Raw genomic sequence first — 6000 nt, 5'->3', positions numbered from 1 at the left:
CTGTACGTGACATCCCTAGTACTTACTTATCTTATAACTGGAAGTTTGTCCCTTTTGTCAGCCTTCCTCTAAACCCCCCCTCCCTCCTCCTCTGCTTAGTTTTTTTTTAAGATAAGTAATTTTTTTTTTTTTTTTTTTTTTGCGGTACGCGGGCCTCTCACCGTTGTGGCCTCTCCCGTTGCGGAGCACAGGCTCTGGACGCGCAGGCTCAGCGGCCGTGGCTCACGGGCCCAGCCGCTCCGCAGTATTTGGGATCTTCCTGGACCGGGGCACGAACCCGTGTCCCCTGCATTGGCAGGCGGACTCCCAACCACTGCGCCACCAGGGAAGCCCAAGATAAGTAATTTTTTAAAAATCCAAGTAAACAGTCTCTTCTAATATCCATGTAGGAGTGTGTGTGGGATGTGTGCACAGGTGCATATGTGTGTGTCAGTGAGCTCATTTTTTTCTTTCTTTTTTCAGGAAGTGATACATTCTTTTATTTCACATTTAGAATATTATGCTGTTTGGCTTGTTGTAGTCTTATTCTCGCTTCCAAAACGTTTCTTCCCTATAGTTCCAACTATTAAAGTGAATCTTCAAGAAAAACGACACCATGAAAATCACTTGGCTGATCTTTTTCTGTTCCTTTCTTGTTCCTGTTTTGTCATAACCACAGCTCAGAGTAAAGCAGCTCCACAGAACAGCTCCCTCGGCAGCCAGGCTGGCATGGCAAGGCCACACGTATTGGTCCTATGAGAGTCGGAGAAAGGTCAGAGGGAAAACACCCAGAAAGTGTCCCAACTTTCTCAATATATAAATAATTTAGAATGCAAAGGAGTTTTTAAGGAAAGAGTCCCCAAAGTGTGACAAAGCTACTTAAAGCTTCGGAACCTAAAAAGATGCCACAGAGACTGGAGACATTCTCTCCTGTTATGGCTTTTAACACACAAGGTCTAAAACCAACGCCCACCGGCACCAGGCTCAGGGCTAAGGCAGAATCGCCGAGACCCCCAGGAGCCCCCTGAGGTCCTTCCCTCCCAGGTGAGGGTCCACAGGCTCTGTCATAAGAAACAAAGCAGCACTGGGCTCCTAATACGTGCCAGGCGCAGTGGGCTTGCACTAAGCCACTAACGACACTTTTTTGACCATCATGACAGGTCGTCAGAGCGCGTTCCTTTCCTATTTTACAAATGAGGAAGCCGAGGCTTCTTGAAGCCAGTTAGCTTACCAAGGTCACACAGGTCATAAGTGAAGAGTCTGAACTCACCCCCAGACAGGCCCGTTCCCAACCGCTGGAGACACCTGACCCAGAGCCCCCGTTCACCTGAGCCTCCCCTGGCCTGGACGGGGCGGCAAGACTGGACGACGCCAATGAAGGTGAGCGGGACCCCAGCTGGCAAGCCCCTCCCGTGGTTCCTGCGGGTCACGCGGCCCCCAGCTCCGGGCTCTGTTCCCTGAGAGCCAATGCAGACCTCCATTGCGGAGTGCACTGTTGGAAAACTTTGCTCTCTGACGTTCAGCACAGGTGCCTGCTCTGCAGCTGAGCGCTCAGTGTTTATCAGTTCGCATCTGACAAGTCCCCCACCAGCAGGTGCTGCGCACCCACCCAGGGCTTTTCAGCCAAATCTGTGCTGCTCCGTGGTTCCTGTTACTCCGCCCACTGGGCATCTCTTGCAGCGGGGGGGAGGGGGGAAGCAGGGGCACACCCCCGGCCAGCACAGACGAGCAACCTGCGCCCACCTCCCACCCTCCGCTTGCCTGCTTGGCTTTCCAAGGCCTTCTTTCCGCCTCCTCATTGACGGTGGACCATGTTACTTTTCCCAGCTATTGGCTGACGTTCCCCGTACGCTCTCAACATTTGCTCTGTGACTACAATGCCCTCCCCTGTGGGAGGTGTACACTTCCTTCCTCGTTGTCACCAGGCTTGGCCATGTGACATGTTCTGGCCAAAAGAATTTGAATAGAAGACCAGATGTCAGATGCTGAGGGATCGGAGCCCGGGTGTGGTTTTGCCACCGCTGGGCCGTTGGAAAGGCAGGTACCAGTTCCAGCTGTTCCTTCAGCCTGGGTCCCAGAGTGAAAATAACCTGACCCACCGCCTGCATGGAACACGGGCAAAGATTGACCTTTGTTGGTGTAGTTAGTGAAGCCCTGAGATTTGGGAGGTGTTTGCTGTCGCAGTATAACCTGCAGTGTTTCCTGAGTTGGGAACAGGAGAGCAAAGGGAGTTAAACCAATAAGAAGTTGTGTAATAAAGGTTCCTGAGAGTCTGAGTCATCAGCACTGGTTTAAGGCCGATCTGGTCATTGAAATGGCTGTTGCCATCTCGTCCCCTGCCTCCTGTGGACATGCTTCTTCACAAGCTAACTCTATCTCTTAAACAGCATGATTTGTACTCTTTTACGCTGCGCTGTGGGAGCCCGTAACCTTACCACTCGGGTTCCTCCCAACCTCCTGAGGCTACAGCCATCAAGCGTCTCCACCTGTCCCTGTGACAACTCGCCAGCTTCCAGAGCCCCAGTTTGGCCTGGACCCCAGCTGCCCCTCCCACCTTCTTCTTTTTTTTTTTTTTTTTACATTTTTTTTGTATTGAAGTCTAGTTGATTGACAAGGTTGCGTCAATTTCTGCTGTACAGCAGTGACGCAGCCATACATATATACATTCTTTTTTTATATTCTTTTCCATTATGCTTTATCATAGGGTATTGAATACAGTTCCCTGTGCTATACCTTCTTTCTTGTACGTTTATTGGACTCTCCCTCTGCTCTGTTTAGGATCTAGCTAGGTGGACAGTATCGAACAAGATGACATCCCAGGTCCAGATCCAGGTTTGGGGGTTGAAAACTTGTACAATTTGGAGGTCCCTCACTGAGAACCGGAACAAAAACCCATGAATACAAAATGAGGGACAGGGCCTTGGAGGCCCATGCCAGTGAGGGGCCTGAGCTGAGCCCTCATCAGCTTCACAGTCAATGCACCCTGGGGGGTGGGGTGAGGAAGGGGTGGAGAGGATGAACACAGAGATAACAGGAAACTCCAAGGCGATGAAGAGAGGCTTGCTGAAAATAAACAAGGTGATGCAGTGGGAAGTAGCCAGTGGTGACGATGCTGAATTTTACTTGAGCCTGTGATCCTGAACCACAGCGAAGGTTAAAAAGTCCCCCTGCCCTTTGTGTTCCAGAAAACAGCTCACTGCAAGGACTCAGATACGACTGCAAGATGCCCCTGTTTACCTGGGACAAGGGCAGACACGGACCCTCCGAATTCCCATTCCTCAACTCACTTCAGTCCCCAGTGGTCATTCGGAACATGACGCTCAGTAACCAACCTTCCGTTCAGCTTCTCTCCCTCCTCCAGGCATAGACCTTTGGCCCAGCCTCACCCAGAGCCAGCAGGAGCCCCTCCTCAGCACACGCAGGCCAGCAGGAGCCCCTCCTGACGTCCTCTCCTAGGAAGCCACCCTCCCAGCCCATCTCCCACCCCCGGTTCTTTCTAGCTGTGTTTACCCCTCTCTGTAAAGAAAGCCCTTTTTGCCTAACCCTTGAGAAGCTTGCAGACCTTCAAGTCAGAGCTTTCTGCTGTTGCTAGAGTCCCCTCGCCCTGCAGTATCCTCGAGAATAAAATCTTTTCTAAGTCAGGTTCTGTTTTTATTTGGCTGTGGTTAGGAAAGCCCTCCCCACGGAGGAGTGATTTACACAGATGGACAATGGTTCAAGGGAGAACTAGGTTTATGGGAGGTGATTTTGTTTTAAGAAATGGATATTTTTAGCCTAAAAGAAAAGAGAGGGAAGAGGACAGAATTGTGGGGTGTGCCTAGGTTGTTTAGAGGAATTGGTTAAAGGAGCCTGAAAGAGGCAAGCAGTTGGAGAAACGGGGAAGGCAAGAAAGGCACAACGCTGCATAAGACCACGGAGGAGCTCATGCATTCCATCCACAGGCGCTATTTTACTGAGCACCTACTACTTGCCATCCATCGTGCCAGGCAGTGGGGACTCGGTGGTGAGTAAACTAGATATGAGTGTTGACTTGCAGTCTACAGGGAAAGACAGAAGTGAATGGAATAATCACACACATATTTCATTTCAAACAGTGGTGTGTACTATGTGGGTGAGTAACAAGCTGTGTACTTGGACAGTCCTGGATGGCAGAGGAACCTGAGGAAGGCATATTTTACTCAAAACGTAAATACGAATGGGCATTAACTAGGGTAGCATGTGGGGATGGGGATGGTGTGAGGGGAGCATCTTAGCAGAGACAGTGGCTGAGGAATGACAAGGCCAGCGTTTGTGGGGTGGATGGAGCCAGGGCCTCTGGGATGGATGTGCACTTCTGTCCTGCACAGCGCTCTGGTCCGCTGAGCTGTGAGGTCCGAGCAGGCTAAGAACTTTGATGCTCATCCAAAGACCAATGGGAAGGACTTCCCTGGTGGTCCAGCGGTTAAGATTCCACACTTCCACTGCAGGGGGCGCGGGTTCGATCCCTGGCCAGGGAACTAAGATCCTGCATGCTGCATGGCCATAAAAAACAAAAACCAGGGCTTCCCTGGTGGCGCAGTGGTTGAGAGTCCGCCTGCTGGTGCAGGGGACACGGGTTCGTGCCCCGGAGCGGCTGGGCCCGTGAGCTATGGCCACTGAGCCTGCGCGTCCAGAGCCTGTGCTCCACAACGGGAGAGGCCACAACAGTGAGAGGCCCGCGTACCGCAAAAAACAAAACAAAACAGAGATCAGTGGGGAGACCCAGAAAGTTTTTTCAGGGGAGTGACCTAATTAGATCCACACCTAACTGTAGAGCCACCGTTGTCCGATGCAGTGAGGCCAAACAGACCCAAACATGGGAATTTGAAGCAGAGAAAGGTTTATTGCAGAACTAAGGAAGGAGAACAGGCAGCTTGTGTTCAAAAACCCCGAACTCTCCAATGGTTTTCGGGGAAGAGTTTTTATAGGCAAAATTTGGGGTGAGGGCTGCGGGGTGTGTGGCTTCTTCTGATTGATGAGGTAACAGGGCGGGGCGCCAGGAATCTTGTGCTCAGCCTGAAGTTACCATCCTCCACCTGGGTGGCGGCCCTAGTTCCTGTAGAGAAAGATATATCGATACATATATACATATGTGTGTGTATATATATATTTATCCCTTGAGGAGGAACTAGGACTCTGCTTTATCGCTGCACTGCTTTTCCTCTGTCTCTGTGTTCCTTCACTTCCCTAATTAGTAACTGCTTGAATCCACCCTTTGGAGCTCAGGGAAGGTCTAGGAGGCTGAAGCCTTTTGCTACAAACAAAAAATGGGGACCCAGAAAGGCTTTTGTACCTGGGAGGGCACCTACGGTCCCACTTGGTTTGCCCACCCCTTGGCAGTAGAGGGGAAAGGGAAAGTTGACAGAGCCACAGAGAACCCAGGGGCCAGGCGCAATCTCTGAGGGTTAGTTTCTGAGGATGCAGGAGGAGGAGTGTGGATACAGGACTGCGCAGGATGTGGCAGAGGTGGGCAGGCGGTCACACAGGAGTCCACTACCGCCCGCTCTCCCCCGCCCATGGAACTGAGCATCGCTTTGATGGATCTGCACTTCCCTGGTTCTTAGACCCAGGACATTCCCCGTGTGGTTGGAGGAGGGAGCCGGCACAGGCTTGATTTGCCCTTGCCCGTTGCTCCTGGGGGCAGGCTCAGCCCCGACGGTCCTGCAGCTCTAAGTCTGTGAAGTGCTGCACACAGCGGGGCCCATGTGAACGGAGCAGAGACCAAGGGAATCGCGTGGGGTCACGGTAGGGGGGCCCTCTGCGGTCTTGGAGCTGGTCAGACATGATTGCCCGGGGATCGAGGGCTGCCCCTAACACCCCTGTGGTGGGGAGGACATGGCACACGCGCCTCTCTGCCTGCTGGGTCCCGAGGGTCGCACCTCCTTGAAGACAGCCTGGCCCCAAGGGAGCAGCCTCCTCCCCGCACTTTTCTGCGGCCCCAAGCCGCTGTCTCCACACACTGTCCCACTCCTTGACGGGCTGGCCACTTGGCCCTGACCGCAC

At 52.5% G+C, this 6000-nt stretch overlaps 1 long non-coding RNA gene across 1 annotated transcript; it reads right to left on the bottom strand.

Moving 5' to 3' along the window:
• Positions 1-417: 417 nt before the first annotated feature.
• Positions 418-1676, bottom strand: LOC114896110. The gene is made up of 2 exons (XR_003793724.1): positions 1307-1676; positions 418-732 (listed from the first exon to the last, which is right to left on the bottom strand). It is a non-coding gene; the product is annotated as an uncharacterized LOC114896110 (long non-coding RNA).
• Positions 1677-6000: the final 4324 nt, after the last annotated feature.

The sequence above is a fragment of the Monodon monoceros genome, unplaced genomic scaffold (genome assembly GCF_005190385.1).
Source record: "Monodon monoceros isolate NGI ecotype Baffin Bay Population unplaced genomic scaffold, NGI_Narwhal_1 Super_Scaffold_15, whole genome shotgun sequence".
NCBI classification, from domain to species: Eukaryota; Metazoa; Chordata; class Mammalia; order Artiodactyla; family Monodontidae; genus Monodon; species Monodon monoceros.
This window is presented reverse-complemented; position numbering and strand designations above follow the sequence as displayed.